We start from the raw sequence: 17,450 nt of genomic DNA on the forward strand, positions 1-17,450 counted from the left end.
TGTTGAATCAGAGTGTGAGTATAAAAGCAAGTAACCAAAGGAAGGAACTATTTCACAGAGAAAAGGTTAAAGCAGAAGTAAACCCTAGAGGGGCACCTGGGCGGCTCAGTCAGTTAAGTGTCTGCCTTTGGCTCGGGTCATGATCTCAGGGTCTTGGGATCGAGTCCCACATTGGGCCTCCTGCTCAGCAGGGAGTCTGCGTCTCCCTCTCCCTCTCCTCCTCCACCTACTTGTGCTCTCTCTCTCTCAAATAAATAAATAAAATCTTAAAAAAGAAGTAGTAGTAGTAGTAGTAGTAGTAGTAGCAGCAGTAGTAGTAGTAAACCCCAGAGGCCATGAGATTGAGCACCCACACATAACAGGCGGGGACATGGAGGCTGTGGCTCCCAGAAGACATGCTGAGCCTCGGCAGCAGGACTGGGGTCCGGGTACCCCACTGTCTCTGTGCTGCTTCTTATTCCCCTTCTCAGTCTTCATTTCCTGTTCTTCTCAGAGAGAGACTCCAGGAGTCTGGGGGGGTGTGGGATCTGTCAGCCCCACCTCTCCCTGAAGTCACCAGTTCATTAACTAGCCTACAACTTAGCCTAGCCTTGTGACAAAAGCAAATCAATAAATATTGATTGAATGTCTACTATGTCACCAGCCAAGTGAGAATGAGGGAAGGTAGGAAGCACACAAGAGAGAAGCTGTGTGCAGTTTATCTGCCTTATTAATGGTAGTGTGCAGTTTATCTGCCTTATTAATGGTCATCAGACACCCTGGTTCACATTCATGAGACAGTCCTGAGAAAGCAGCAAGCATGCTTGTGGGCTTTCAGCTAGGAAAGATAAGGTGGGGAGGTCTCGACTGGCTCTGGAGAAAGCCCCTTTCTCCCTGAGGCAAGACAGAGTAGAGGATGTTGTGTAAATAATGAGTCCAAAACTACACCCTGCTCATGTACTAGAATTCCAAGAATGATTAAACCTGACTATAGCTCCAGGATAAACAGAAATTTAACATTGCAATTGGCCATGCACTTTCTCTCTGTCTCTGTCCCTCTCTGTCACACAGGCATGCACACGCACAATGTAGACATCTGCTACCTCCTACCTGGTCTGTAAGGAAGGCAGTTTAGTCTGATAGAAAAGTAACACTGGGTACACTCCAAAGAAGTGAATGCTGTTCCTGCCTAGGGACTCGTTCACTGTGGTCCTGGCTTTCCTAAGCGCTCCAGGGCCCTACTTGTCCATTTTTAAATATAATATCAATATCATTATTCATCTACTTTACAAGGATGCTGTGATTACACAGCCTCATAGATATAAACAACCCTTAGAAGCTGAACTACTGTATGCTCCACACAGTTGAAGTATTCTTCAAAAGGTGACTGCAGACTTCAAGTGATTGATAGGATTGGTGTCCTTATAAGAGGAAACACCAGAGAGCTCACTATCTCTCCTCCTTCCCCTCTCTGACTTTACCTTGTGAGAACACAGTGAGAAGGCAGCACTCTGCCTTTGGCTCTCACCGAAGCTAAATGGGCCAGCCTCTTGATCTTGGACCTCTTAGCTTCTAGAACTGTGGGAAAATAAATTCCTATTGTTTAAGCTATTGTCTATGGTATTTTCTTACAGTAGCCACAAAACAAACCTCAATAAATTGAAAAGGGTAGAAATATTACAAAGTATGTTTTCTGATCACAATGTAATGAAATTAGAAAGCAATAGCAGGACAAAAATTGGGAAACTCACAAATAATGTGGAAATTAAACAATACAGTCCTATACAACCAATGGACCAAAGAAGAGATCAAAAGGGAAATCAGAAAATACTTTGAGGTGGGTCGCCTCTCTGGCTCAATCAGAGGAGGCTGCAACTCTTGATTTTTGGGTCATGAGTTCGAACCCACCTTGGGTGTGGAGATTACTTATATAAATAAAACAAACAAACAAAAAAGAAGAAGATACCTTGAGGTGAATAAAATGAACACACAACATATCAAAATGTATAGAATTCAGCTAAAGCAGTGCTTATAAGGAAATTCATAGCAGTGAATGCTTATATTAAGAAAGGAGAAGGATCTTAAACCAATAAGCCCATCTTCCACATTGAGATACTGGAAAAAGAACAAAGTAAACCTAAAAATGAGCAGAAGGAAGGAGAGGATAAAGATTAAAGTGGAAATTTAGGATGAGCTGACAAGAGGGCAGAAGTGGAGCAGAAGAAGCAGTGCATCTTCCGTGAGCTCATCTGCTGGGGTGGACCTCGACCAGCCGCTGGACATGGCCTACAAGCAGTTGAGGCAGCTCTACCATGCCCGGCAGCAGCGAGGCTCAGCTTGGGTTTGCGGAGGAAGCAGTACTCACTGCTGAAGAGTGTGCCTAAGGCCAAGAAGGAGTGCCCCTGACATGGAGAAGCCAGAGGTGGTTAAGACACGCTTACAGGACATGACCCATCCTGCCAGACATGCGGGGCCACATGATGGATGTCTATAATGGCAATACTTTCAACTAGGTGGAAATCAAGCCCAAGATGATTGGCCACTACCTGGACAAGTTCTCCATCACCAGAAATAGGACAGGCAACAAGACCATCCACTCCTCACACTTCATCTCTCTCAAGTAGCCTATTCCACCAATAAAGACACAGGCTTCTCTAAATTAAATTAAGTGAAAATTTAATAAAATAGAGACTCAAAAAACCAGAAGAAGAAAATCAATGAAAACCAAAAGTCGGTTCATTGAAAAGAACAAAAGAGACAAATACTTAGCTAGATTGACTAAAACTCACCAATAAACAGATTTAAACAGACTTTTTACTATAAACAGGGCCTTCAGACCCCTACTCATCTTTTACGATGGCCCAAGAGGCTGAACTTTTAAGAGCTGGTGGTCCAGCCAAGTCACAGGCAAGACTGGAAACCGAATATCTTGATTCCCACCTGGGGCTTCTGACACTCTAACCCCTTATCTAATTTCTCACACAGTATCGGATGCTTATAGGTCAACTCATATTTGAAATGCAATAGGAAAACCAGTGAAGGGAACTTGGTCATGACATAAGCTGAGAAATACCCTTGAGTAAGTCAAATCATTGTCTCCTACTTTGTCTTTGCAGAAGTCAATAGGTGTCCTAATTTGATTCATTTGAAGAAGGGATGACTCTTCCAAGCATTGGACCTATTTTCTCTGGTTGTTTAAGAACAACCCAAGGCTATAATAGATGTGGAAAGAGAGAATTTCAATCATGCTTGAATAAACAACTATTCTTTCAGGGTCATAGTGACTCTTTTGGGTTATAATCCTGGACAGGAAAAAGTTCAACAGTTGAGAAACCACGATGTGCACTTTATAGAGACTACGGCCTATCTGGGGAGCAACAGAATCCCCAGAACATTCCCTGCATCTCTCATAATATCTCAGAAACGCTGCCCTAGGGTGGGGAAGGGGTGCAAAAGCTGTGACGACCCTGTTCTGTGTGATTTCAGAGAGAATGCTTGATTCTTTTCTGAAGAAAGATGAGTCTAGAATTACTTCCAAGAAGAAAATCAAAATCTTGGATGCTGCTCTGATGGGAGTCCCTAAGTTGGTCTCCCCACTGAGCAAGCATTTTATGGCAGCCTCTATTATCCCATGCAGAGGCATAGCCACTTTCAAACATCTAGACTTTGCCCCTTTTAAGTGAGATTTTCTTGCAGTGTCCCAGCGACAGACATGCCTTCAAAATACCAGCCGAACTCACTCTTCTCCTTGATAGGGATTTCATTCAGCTAATGAGAGAGTAGAACCTGAAGGCAGGGAGAGGGTTTTAGCTGCAGTCACACAAACCTGAGTCAAAGGAAGGAGTTTTGCGGTCATATTAACAACAAATATTTACTGAGTACTTGCTATCACCAAATCATGTTCAGAGTACTTTTTGTCGATTAACTCACTTAATCTCCAAAATTCTGATACAGGTACTAGTATTGACTCCATTTCATAGATAAGAAAACTGAGGCAGAGTAATTAAGAAATCTGCCCAAGGTCACAAGAGGCTGGGCTCCGTTAAGTCTTTTTTTTTTTTTTTTTTTTTTTGGGAAACCATGCCACATAACCAGCCTTTTGAGGGAGTCGGCTTTGATTTGGCTATACCAAGTACTATTTGGAATCATCTAAACAATACCTCTGTCTTACAGTTGAAAAGACTGAAGTCTAGAGCATTTGCTAGTATTAATGATAGAAGAGTTAATTACATAAGGCACAATCATATAGCTCTGGCTTCAGCAGACCACCAAAGAGCTCACCTGAAGAGTTTATAAAAGCACTTATGCCTGGGCCCATTAAATCAGAATCTCCAGGGCATAGCTGGGACAACTGTATATATATTTTTTTGATCACCCAGGGGAATGCCACACATAGTGAGGGTTGAAAACCACGCACTTTTGTGCTATATTCTTGCTGCTTGGCCACACCAACACTCTACTGAGTTAAGAGCTTATCTGGAGAGGGTAAAACAGAGTTGGGGCATCTTAAAAAAAGCAGTCAGGATGGCTGTTGGTGTCTTGAGTTCTTTCTGTGAATTAAGACCCACTCACATAGCATCCAACCACTGTATTCCACATAAACATGACATTAAGGTAAAGAAGGTACGTGCTTGGGCAAACACAAGCTTTTGGAAGTAAACTGGCTTATGTCTGTCTAATCCAGAAAGGCATCAGCAGACCTACCTGATAGCCACACATATCTTAGCTTTGGCCTTTCCCCCTCTTGGCATGCAAAGGCCTGAGGGTCCCAGACTAACTATCAGGACTCAAAGCTAAAATCAGGCTAAAATCTAAAGTTACTCAGTTATTAAAGGAAAACAAAACAAAAAGGAAAGTGTGGGCCAAAGGAAGGACAAGCTGTCTCTCCCAACAGAAAAAAATTAGCCTGCTTGCCCAGAAGGCAAGAGCTAATGCACAGGACCAGAGGAAAGAAATGGGAAGGGAACAGAATACCATCTCTGCAGCCTGCCCCACTCACCCTCCTGAACTACATAAACAGTCATTTTGAATCACTTTGCTTCTCCTTTTTTATCCTGCACAATGATGAAGACCATCCCTCTGGCGTTTTTTAAGGTTAGTTATATAAAACTGCATTTTGTCAGTTTGAATAAGTCAATTTGAATGAATCCTTTTTTATTTTTTTAAGCCTGAAACCAAACAGATGTGAAGGAAAGTGGGGAGTGGGGTTAAATGATCCATTTGAGATGCTGGCCTTGGGTTACAAGAGAGGGAAAGCAGAGAGTGCGCCACAGGGCCATGCAAAGCAGGCCTTTCCCGGCTTCCCACAGCATTGTACAGCAAGAGGAGGCACAGGCTTACCCCCATCCCTAAAGCACGTTGAAACCCAACTCCCTTTCTAAGGCAGAATTAACCTGAAGACGTGAGTTCATGAAAGCTCTCTGATGAACGGTGACCAAAGCTGCAGGGTCCGAAGAAAACAATTAAAAATGGAAAAACAGCTGAAATTGTTTCTCATGTTCGTCAATGAATTACAAATTGTGTGCTAAGAGCATTGAATGTCTCAGCGAGTTCTACCTATGATCAACTTACCTGTGAGCAGATACTGAAGACAGACGACGTCATTAAAATGGTCATAGTAGGGGCGCCTGGGTGGCTCAGTTGTTAAACGGCTGCTTTTGGCCTGGGGTCCTGGGATTGAACCCCCCCACACACACCCGCATCGGGCTGTCTGCTCAGCGGGAGGCCCGCTTCTCCCATTCCCCACTCCCTCTGCTTGTGTTCCCTCTCGCTGTGTCTCTCTGCCAAATAAATAAATAAAATCTTAAAATAAAATAAAATGGTCACAGTAGCACACTAGTGAGCCTTGCTTCAAATTCCAAAACCTGTGAATTTTTATTTGTTCTCTCTTTTGCACATTTCATAGCATGTGGAGGACTGAACTGCAACACCATCATTCACCACCCCCCTCCCCCCACCCCCTCATCTTTCCTTTTAAGTTTTGGCCCATATGCTAATGACAAAAGGAGCACCGGGAGGGAGAGCTTTCCACTCCAAGATCCTTTGGTGCCCAGCATGGGCTGGAGTCAGGGAAGGAGGGGGTTCACCCCGACCAGAGACAGAGTGTCTCAAACAGGAGCCTCTGCTTTTTTTCTGAGGAGGAAAAGCCTTCTTGATGAGGCTGATCATAAGGGAGATAGGGATACTGCTGGCCAAGGTTTCTAAACCCTCTTTATTTCTGATTTGCATATTCACCGACAAAGATCCTTATTGTTGATAAGCTGACCGAAACCTTTTTATATGCATTTAACCAAAGTGAATTTGCTTTCTCTAATCCCTGGAAGGAAGAAGAGAATCACTATTAAATTTTCAAGTATGCCAGGTGCCTTGAAACTCTCTCATTTTAAATCCTGTTGACTACCCAGTGAGGTCAGCATTACCAGTTCTCTTTTATAGAGATAAAGAAAATAAGGTTCAGAGAGGGGAGATACGTTTTCCAAGGTCACACAGTAAGCCATTGGTGGAGCCAGGTTTCAAGCCCAAGTGTGCAGGGCTCTGGGACCCTCACTCTTGCTCTCTATACTAGGTTAAGGGCTATTTTCTTCTTTCTGTCCATTGTTAGCCTACTCCAATTCTCTAGCTTCCTGTCCTAAAGGGTGGTTTTAGCAAGGACAGCATCTTTCCCCACACTCTCCATATTCCTAATGACAGAGCAGTTGCCCCTGACTGAGATCCCAGATGGCCTTACCTTACCACGAGGGTGGGAATTTCGGAGCAAGTGCAACCTTGAAGAACTTTTGTAACCAGAAGAAAGGATAAATGATAGCCTGTCTTCTGATAACCCAATCTTGTATTTCTCTAGCTCTCCTCATGCTCCTTCTGGATAATATGGGGACATTTCTGTTCCAGCTTAGGTCATAAAGGTTAGAAGCTTGGGCTCTGGAATAAGATAGAGACAAGTTAAAATGTACGGTATGGCTTTGTGTAAGGGACTTCAGTTTGTAACATGACGGTGATCGTGGGATTTTGTGAGCGGTGCACGAAATAACGCAAGCCAGGAGCTTTGAGCGGCAACTGGCACGCAGAAGGGGCCTTGTTAAGTGTTTCTCCTCCTCATCCTCAGTGTCCTCCTCCTCCTTCTCCTCTTCATCCTGCCTTCCCCCGGAAATGCGAGGCAGGGCAGGGGTGCAGAAGAGCTCCTCTGCTACGATGACTCAGTCTGGTCTGCCAGCTCTCAGACATCAGCAGGCTCTCAGGGGCTGATAGGGAAGCAGAGTAGGACACAAGGGGGAATGCAACCGAGGCAAGTCCTCTTGCTTCGCCTTTCCTCTGGCTCCCTGGTAACATGATTAAGAACTGGGGCTGGAGGTCGGGGGACTGTGGGGATCAGAACAGAAAGAGCTACCAAGATGGGAACTTAATGTGAGATACAACTGTATAAGCACAATGGAAATAATGTGGGTGTGGGATTTAACCAAGTACGCTCCAACTTGCCTTCATTGCTGTTGAGCATTCCTACCTTTGGGCACATTAGTTCCTCTCCGTGAGTCTCCATCTCTCCATCCTAATGTTTGTCCAGCTGCTTCATATGCAGGCAGCTGGCTGATCTCTCTTTTCATATACACGAGGGCTCACATTCACATGTTACTGATATCATAGTCTGTCTTATGCCACTGCCTAGTGAGTATCTCTTGGGCAATATATTGTGCGGTGGTGAATAAGGCGAGCAAGCTCCTTGCCCTTATGTAGCTTGAATTCCGGGAGGTGATTTCAGGCATTAGTGAGTTACGTCTAGCACACCGCGTTACTTTAGTAAATGTCAGTTCTCTCCTCCTTGGCCATCATTCACCTCAGGAGTTCCACTATCAAGCTGAGCACGTAAAACTGACAGTTTTTGGATCGAAAGTGGCAAAGAGGCAGCCATTGCGTATGGTCTAACAGCATGGAAGGGAGAAGGCCTGCCTTGACTTAAAGCAGTCATAGTAGCAACAACCTCCCTGCTGATGCTTGAATGACGCTATTTTCCTTGACTTCCCGGGTAGACAATTCTACTCCTGGTTCTAAAGGCAAGGCATCAAAACAAACTGTTGAAGGCTCACTGAGGTAGAAAACCAGAGCCTAACAACAGTGTCCCACACTAGGAGCCAACAGATGGGAACAAGGGAATGGCAGGTGAAACAGCAAACAGAGGCAGGTTGGCTGGCCCGATGCCCACCTGGACAGACTGACAGACCAGCCAGTCTTAACCCAGAGCAGAGGAAGGCTGCCGGCCTTGCTCCCTGAAGCCAATCTAACCAGGAGACAAGCCCTCCAGAAAAAATAGTATCGTGTTGAATCCAGCAAGGTATTGTCAAGGGGGATGCCCAGAAAAATGTACTCTGCCCCACAGTAATGTTCCTTCTGCAAAAACTGGGCAGCTCAAAGAATTTGACTCTTTTTTTTTTTTTTTTTTAAGATTTTATTTATTTGACAGAGAGACAGCAAGAGAGGGGAACACAAGCAGGGGAGTGGGAGAGGGAGTGGGAGCAGGGAGCCCAATGTGAGGCTGATCCCAGGATCCTAGGATCATGACCTGAGCCAAAGGCAGATGCTTAATGACTAAGCCACTCAGGTGCCCCAGAATTTGACTCTTTTAACATCTAAATGCATTTGATTATCACAAGCACTTAATGATCAAATCTCATTAATAGTGCTCTCAGGACAATTATCTATTATGGATGTATTGCTTTACCCTTTTTAATTAGGATGATAATGCCCAGTGTAAATAAAGGCTTCTTTGCTAATTTCAATTGTGCACAATGAATAGCCTTTTATTCTTTTCCTTTTTCCCCCTTTTCCCCTAGGGTTCTTTGGACTGAATTTACTCTGGTTCCTGAAGTGTGGAAAAAGTAAACAAGGTTTTGTTTGGATTCTACCCTTCAATTTCTCTGTACTAAAACACTAAAGTACCAGAAAGTTATCCCAATAAACATAATTGTCCTGTGGTATGAGAATAGTTTCAGAAAATGTTATAGAGCAAAAGAATCCAGAGCTTTCTATAATTAAAGAGTTGGGTGAGGGGATATTTGGCCTATTTCCAATTGCTTTGTATTGCCACAGAAATGCAAACAATTTAAAAATCCATGTTAAATTTTAGCTACCTGGATATTCAGGTCATTACAAAAGGGATCCCACATGGTAGGTTAAATATTTCACATGATTACATCAAATCATCTGAATACAAGAACTTAAAGTAATCCATATAAAATTTCTGAAAGAGGACATGAAACAAAGGACGCACACACACACACACACACACACACACACACAAGGAAATAAAAATCATCAAAATAAGTGACTTTAGTCTTTCCTTGTGGCCCCTCGTGATCTTAGTCTAGTGAGTGAGAATTGATTTATCTCTGGGGAATGTGCTACTGGTCCCCAGGGTACAGATGTCCCTCACCTGACACAGTCAGCTTGTCTCTGGAGAAACCCCTGGCCGAGAGCAGTCAGGAATGGACGCCACACCTCACTTATGAGAACAAGAACATCTCCCTGGCCTGTTCTGAATGCTCTTCTGAGGCTAAAAATAGGGCAAGGCTTCTTCAAGGGTTTGAAGTTCTAGAGTGGAAAATAACGTGTAACAAAAAAGCCAACAGTTAGGTGGTTAAGGTTATGAGTGATTATTGTATTTTCTTTCCACAGTGATCATTGAAATGAATTATTTTACTTTTGTAGAAAAAAATTAGGATTAAAAAAATAAGGGATCCTATAGGGACGTCTGGGTGGCTCAGTCGGCTAAGTGTCGGGCTCTTGGTTTGGGCTCAGGTCATTGATCTTAGGATCATGGGATAGAGCCCTGTGTGGAGCTCTGCACACAGCGAGCAGTGTGCTGGAGATTCCCCCCCTCCCTCGGACCCTTCCCCACTTAAGACCTCTCTCTCTCTCTCTCTCTCTCTCTCGGTAAAATAAATAAATAAATCTTTAAATATCTATAATATATATGTTTATATAATATATACGTTTATATAATATATGTTTATATATTTACAATATATATGTTTATATAAATATACATATTATATATTTATTATATATACGTGTGTGTGTATGTGTGTGCATATATATATGGAATGTAGGTAACTTTTAAAACTACCATCTTGGGGTGTCTGGGTGGCTCAGTTGGTTAAGCATCTGCCTTCGGCTCAGATCACAATCCCAGGGTCCTGGGATCGAGCCCTGCATAGGGTTCCCTGCTCAGCAGAGAGCCTTTTTCTCTCTCTCCCTCTGCCTGCCACTCTGCTTATTTGTGCTCTCTCTCTATCTCTCTGTCAAATAAATACATAAAATATTTTTTTAAAACCCCTACTATCTTAATTGGTCCATTCAAGGGGTTTTATATAATGGTTAGTTCTCACTTCAATTGCCATTTATATAGAGACTTGCTTAATGTAGGGCAAACCCTAATGGTACTCCACAAATCTATAAAATCTTTCTTCTATTTACCATTATCAAAAAACAGATTTTTTTCAGGGCGCCTGGGTGGCTCAGTGGGTTAAGCCTCTGCCTTCAGTTCAGGAGATGATCTCAGGGTCCTGGGATCAAGCCCTGCATCCGGCTCTCTGCTCAGCAGGGAGCCTGCTTCCCTCTCCCCCCACCCCTCTCTGCCTACTTATGATCTCTCTCTCTGCCAAATAAATAAATAAAATCTTTTTTTTAAAAATGGATTTTTCCTGTTTTTTAAGTCTCTTCTATCCACAAGATCCTTGAAAATTATCTCTATTATATTTCTAACAAACATCAAAAATACATGAAGGGTGAATAATATGTAAATAAACCTTTAAAAACCTATTGATTATAAGAATATAAGCCCACAAAAATTTTAGAAACTATAAAATAGTACCTAAGAAAAATTACCCATAAAGGTAACAACTGGAATCAACTCTTATCAGTATTTCTGTGTAACAGGCAGGAAGCCCATCGCAGCGGGGGGGCTCCTTTCCAAAATACTCTGACCCCCTCAGTTAAGGGGCAAGGATGCCAGAGCTCTGTTGTTTCTGTCACCAGACCTGTTTCTACCCCTTGTAATAGAAGTAATTTACTTGAACATTAGGGAAATATGAGTGAGAAAACAAAGAGAGTCTCTATGCAAACTAGATCGAATGTTTTGGAAAGACTCCACGGAGGAATGATTTTTTTTTTTTTTAAAGAGAGAGTAACAGGGTGGGGGTGTAGAGGGGGAGAGAATCTTAAGCAAGCTCCATGCCCAGCATGGGACTCAATGTCAGAACCCCAAGATCATGATCTGAGCCAAAATCAAGAGTCAGACGCTTTACTGACTGAGTCACCCAGGCACCCTGAGGCAAGATTTTTTTAAATAAAAGGGATTCTGCACTCAAGTTGCCTGGATGGGGTCTGATTTCAAATTGAGATGGAGCTCTTCTCAGGCACTGTATTCCATGTTCTAGAACAGCCGTGGACAAGCCGGGCACACCGTGGCTGCGCCAACCACAAGCATCACTGTATACCGTGGGCCAGTCACTTTGGTCCAATACTCCAGGATCTGGAAATTAATACTGTGTGGACTTCGGCTTCCCAACCTTTGAGATAAAATCACCTGGCTGGAAAACTCCAAATCCAGAAGACTGGAGAGGCTCTCAAGGGCATCTTCTAGTTCCATACACTTTTGAGGATTTACTCCCCATCCTTCAGTTGAATAACAGTTTATTTATTTATGTATTTATTTATTTTCATATACCACAACCATGTGGGATTTATTCTAGGTATGCAAGGTTAATTAAACATTCAAAAGGCAATTAACAATCAACCCATCATACCAACAGGCTAAAGAAGAGAAATCATATGATCGTATCAATAGATGCAGAAAAAGAATTTGACAAAATCCAACACCCTGAATAACAATTTAAGTTAACTAAAGCTTTAACTGAATACCAGCTCAAGTTTCCCCCCAGCTGCCCCAGGGAAAGGAATCCCATCTTCCCCTCATTGCTTTTCTTTTTGGTTTTCATGATTTAGAAGGTGCTCCAAAATGTTTAGGGATGAGTCAAACTCAACCAAAGCTGTATTGGTCCAGACTCCTATCCAAATATACTCTATTTAAGAATATTGGGTGACAGGAAGCACAGTCAGCTGACATTCCTGGATGGAGTCCCTGCTAGGTACCAAGGCAAGAAGAGGCCTCCCAGAGACGTTTTGTCAAACAAAATGAAGGGCCTGGACAACAGCCAGCTATTTTTCCATTTGCACCTCACAAGAGGCCCTGATGGTCCAAAAGGCTCTTGAAGTGACCTCAGTTGGCTTTGTCTATTGGGACTGTATTCCTCTTCCCAGTATTGCTGTGAGGGCCTTTACCCTAGTCCTCGTAGAGCCGTTTGGTGGGTCCATCAGTCATGGGGCTGGGGTGAGCAGGCAGGAGGCCTTTTGGCCAGAACTATGCCAATTATATGTCTTCTCTCTGGGATCTGAATCTTGAGCTAAGGGGCAGAAAATGGTGCTCCAACATCTTGAGGAGACCATCAATTCATGCCTGCTGACTCAGAACCTGAGGGTAGCCCCATTCCTGTCCCTCCTTTGCTTGAATATTCAGATTTCTCCTTAATGCTCTTAGTTATCCCTATGTTTCCACTGAAATCAGTTTCCAGCTGAAGTATCCAGAACTAATTTCTTCTGATTGAATCTTGAGGGATATAACTCATTCACTATGTGTGTGTGTGTGTGCGTGCATGCGCAAGCATGTGTGCATGTATGTGTGTATACTATATGTACTCATATGGGTGTGTTTTGCCCTGGAAGCAAGGTCTGCACATTTTTACAGTCAATTGTATAACGAATACACATCTGGTTTACTACGTGTATTCCTTTAACACCTAGGCCACCGAGCTAGGCACAGAAAGTAGAAAAGGGAGTAAGATTCAATATTTTGCTACAAAGATGTGTGTGTGTGTGTGTGTGTGTGTTTTGCTAGAAGAATCCCATAAACTCACCACACCGTGTTTTTAAAGACACCTATTGGGTTATGAGCCTAGTCCTTCTAAATCAGTGGTGGTGTGGGGGGTTTGGTGTAGGGAGTGGCAGCTATTTCTCCTGCATGATCCTGCCTGCCATAGGGGGAACACCTGATCTAATCTAGACCAATCATATTTTTCTCCTAAACACTTAGAATGGGGAAGAGGCAAGAGGGGTGGGAGGGAAGGAGAGAAACAGAGAGAAGGGCTGAGAGAAAGGTTAGGAGAGTGAGTTAGCAGGTTTCTTTCATGTGGGTCAACCAACAAAACTTGAGTGGAGTGGAAGCCATCTTCTGTCATTGAATGGATAAGTAGCAAAGAAAGATAGTTTGCCAAGAAAGAAGAATGGTGGGACCGTCAGAGAGAAACCAAGATGAGATGCATTGAGAGGGTGCTCTGGGCTCTGTGACCACAAGCTGTGGGCCACAGCTCCTTTCTGAGACCTACCTGCACATCTGTCTTTGGATTCTGAGAGACCCCTGGATCCTAATATTGTATTCCCACTGGCATAACCAGTTCAAATACTTGCAACTCAGCGTCCTAACTAATACAAGCATGAATTCCAAGGGCTATGGGACCCCAACCTGTAGAATGACATTCTCTAGGGGTGAGAAGAGACTCTACAAGGCTGCCTGTATGTATGTATGTAGTAGGTACGTAGTAGGTGGTAGCAATTCATTCCTCTCTCATTAGAACCACAGAACATTCAAATTTCCTTACATCCTTGAATGTTACCGTACCCGTTGTATTTCTCGTTGTGCCACTCGACTGAATCCTCTGAGATTAGTTGAATTCTGTTTCATAATGTAAAACAACTATGTGCAAATGTAGGTTCCTGTTTTAATATTTAGAGTAACTACTCCCAAGATACTTATAAAATTAGATATTCTGATATTGATATATCATGCTTTCGTTGTCGTGTTTTACTAGAGTTCAATAGCCGCCATTTCTATGTGCCACAAACATAGAACATAGTCCCACTGCAGATTAAGATTTGAAGCAAGTCTGCCATTCACACTGCCCTTCTACAAGGACACCATCAGAGGTCAGACAATGGATTTTACCAATGTAGGCTGATATGCACATGTAAAACCAAATCCTTTCCTGTGATAGTTGCCATGACCAAGAATTTCTTGATCCCATCTAAATTTTCAATGACATCATTAATAGAGCTACTTAAGAGGGTACTGTTCATACCTGTACACATATCTGAACACACTACTGATGATTTTATTTTTTTTAAGATTTTATTTATTTACTTGACAGAGAGAACACAGCAGGGAGAGCAGCAGGCAGAGGGATAGAGAGAAGCAGGCTCCCTGTAGAGTAAGGAGCAGAATGTGGGGCTCTATCATAGGGTCCTGGGATCATGACCCAAGCCAAAGGCAGACACTTAACCAATTGAGCCACCTGGGTGTCCCTGGCCTTCATATTAATTAATTAATTAAAATATTTTATTTATTATTTATTTGACAGAGAGAGAGAGAGAGACAGCAAGAAAGGGAACACAAGCAGGAGAAGTGAGAGAGGGAGAAGCGGGCTTCCTGCTGAGCAAGGAGCCCAGTGTGGGACTTGAACCCTCAACCCTGGGATCAGGACCTGAGCTGAAGGCAGATGCTTAACGACTGAGCCACCCAGGTGTCCCTAGCCTCCATCTTTAATCTTTATTTTGGTTCTCTCCTTGTTTAGAACCTAGGTGGGAGAAAAAAAAGTGCAATTTTCTGGGGGCAACCCCAACAAAACATTCCTCTCATTTTTCCAGTCTTGTTTTGCACATGCTGAGTTCCAGTTTTTCTCAGTTGCTGGCTAGGTCAGATACATTTTGCAGCATTCAATCAATACTTTCATAAACTCCCATCTGTGAAGGGTTTACACCTCCTGACGTCAAATTCGTAATTGCATTCTGCAGCGACTTCTTTGGCTTTCTTCACACGTTGCAACAAGCTCTTGAAATGTGTATCCTCTTTTTCGGTTTGGCAATATTTTCACCCTGTATGGTCTCATTTATCCTAGTTCTAGTTATGGGTTTTTATGACAATTACTAATTTGTGTTCTTTAGGTAGTCATTCTAGGTAGATAAAAAGCACAACAATATACATTTCTTGTCAGAATCCTGCCTAATTCCCCCAGGGCTGCTAGTTTGCCTATTATCAGAGGCAACAAGGAGCTTGCAACATGGGGAGCGCCTGGATGGCTCAGTCAGTTAAGCGTTTGCCTTGGGCTTAGGTTCTGATCCCAGTTGTCTTGGATCAAGCCCCAAGTTGGGTTCTCCGCTGCATGAGAAGTCTGCTTCTCCCTCTGCCCCTTCCCTTCCCTCTGCTCGTGCTCTCTCTCTCTCTCTCCCTTTATGCACACTGCTTATCAAATAAATAAATAAAATCTTGGGGAAAAAAAAAAGCAAACATAAAAACAGAAGTTCCTGGGCACCTGGGTGGCTCAGTGGGTTAAGCCGCTGCCTTCAGCTTGGGTCATGATCTCAGGGTGCTGGGATCGAGTCCCACATCAGGCTCTCTGCTCAGCAGGGGGCCTGCTTCCCTTCCTCTCTATCTGCCTGCCTCTGTCTACTTGTGTTCTCTGTCTGTCAAATAAATAAATAAAATCTTTAACAACAACAACAACAAAAAAACAAAAAAACAAAAAAAAAAAACAGAAGTTCCTAAGGTGGTTGGACACAGAAGGCGATCTATACCATGAAATTTGTGGGGTCAGGTTTGGGGCCCCTCATTGGGACAGGGTGTCTTCCTTTCACAGGCCTGAGATGCCTAGAGCAGGGAACAAGTGGGTAGGGATGGTGGGCTGAACCTGGCTAAGGACGCATTTTGCATTTTGCCCCCAGGGCAACAGAGGCCCTGGGTGACTCACCAATGCTATCTCCCAAATTCCAGGCTGGCAAATTCCACTCAGACTTTCCCTCTCTTAGCTTTTCTTTCCCTCCCAATCTGCCCATCCTCCCTGTTTCTATTTTTTAAACTAGAGAAATTTAGTCTCAGTTCAGATTCTGTAGACTGACTGGTGGATATTTGGTGAATTCCTACCAACTGGGGGACACAGCTAACAGTTGAAACAAGCTGAAACAAAAAAGAGTGGACTTAGAAAGGGAAAGTGTTTGGAGTAAAATATATCAGCCTGGGGAAAAAAAAAGGATTTCAATTATTGTGGAGAAAATCTAATCATTACATAATCCAGAGTAAAAGCTACTTTTTAGAAGAGACATGTAGAATGCTCTAAGCTCCCTGTAAAATTGATTTGAGAGGCGCCTGGGTGGCTCAGTGGGTACAGCATCTGTCTTTGGCTCAGGTCATGATCTCCTGGTCCTGGGATTGAGCTTCTCCCCCTCCCCCTACTTGTGCTCGCTCTCTCTCTCTCGCTCTCTCTCCTTCTCTTTTTAAATAAATAAATTAAATCTTAAAAAAAAAAAAAAAACCTGTTCGATTTTCTGAGAAGACCTATGCACACCTACTTATTATGCAGTGTGCTCATACATGTATAAAATTTTACAAGCCTTTGTTTTAATAAATCATTAAAAATAAGTTTTTAAATCTATTTTTTAATTTTGTTGCTTATTCAAGTTTATTGGCTCATTTCCCATTGGATTGTCTTTGTCTTATGGATTTACACAAATCTTTCTTTTTTTCTTTTCTTTTTTTTTTTTTTTTTTTTTTAAAGATTTTTTATTTATTTATTTGACAGAGAGATTACAAGTAGGGCAGAGAGGCAGGCAGAGAGAGAGAGAGAGGAGGAAGCAGGCTCCCTGCTGAGCAGAGAGCCCGATGCGGGACTCGATCCCAGGACCCTGAGATCATGACCTGAGCCGAAGGCAGCGGCTTAACCCACTGAGCCACCCAGGCGCCCACAAATCTTTCTTTTTTTCTTTCCCTCTTTCCTTTCTCTCTCTCTCTCTCTCTCTCTCTTTTTTTTTTTTTTTTCCTTTTGGTCTACTCCAAGGTCATGAAGGTGTTTTTCTGTGTGATCCTCTAGAAGGCTTACTGTTTTACTTTTAACATTTAAAAGTACAATCCACCTGGAATTAACTTGTTTTGTGTGAAGAGGTCAAGTTCCTTCCTTAATTTAGAAATCCTATTGGCCCAGTTTCATTTATTGAAAAGACCATCCTGTTCCTACTATACTGCATAGAGCTTTGTCATAAATGAAGAAGTCTTCTGTCCACTCGTTTTTCCAGTTTGTTTGTTTTTCCCTAAGCTTTAAAAATTACCCATATGTGGAAGGCAGCATCTGAGATGCCCCAACGACCTCGGCCTCCTCACATTCATATCCTGGTTTCGTTCTCTCCCACACTACATCAAGATGGGTTTGTGGACCAACGGAATGCAGCAGAAGGAATGGCATGCCATTTCCGAAATGAGGTTATAAAAGATGCCGATGTTTCCGTCTCCTTCTCTCTCTCTATCTCTTGTTCAAGAGAAACCAGATGTCATTCACTGATGATATTCAGACATCCTTGTGGAGAGATTCACATGGCAAGTAACT

General features: G+C 42.9%; 1 pseudogene; it reads left to right on the forward strand.

Moving 5' to 3' along the window:
- The first annotated feature begins 370 nt into the window (after nucleotides 1-370).
- Nucleotides 371-2,603, forward strand: LOC132014580 (small ribosomal subunit protein uS19-like; annotated as a pseudogene).
- The last annotated feature ends 14,847 nt before the right edge of the window (nucleotides 2,604-17,450 follow it).

This window comes from Mustela nigripes, chromosome 3 (genome assembly GCF_022355385.1).
Source record: "Mustela nigripes isolate SB6536 chromosome 3, MUSNIG.SB6536, whole genome shotgun sequence".
Classification (NCBI taxonomy): Eukaryota; Metazoa; Chordata; class Mammalia; order Carnivora; family Mustelidae; genus Mustela; species Mustela nigripes.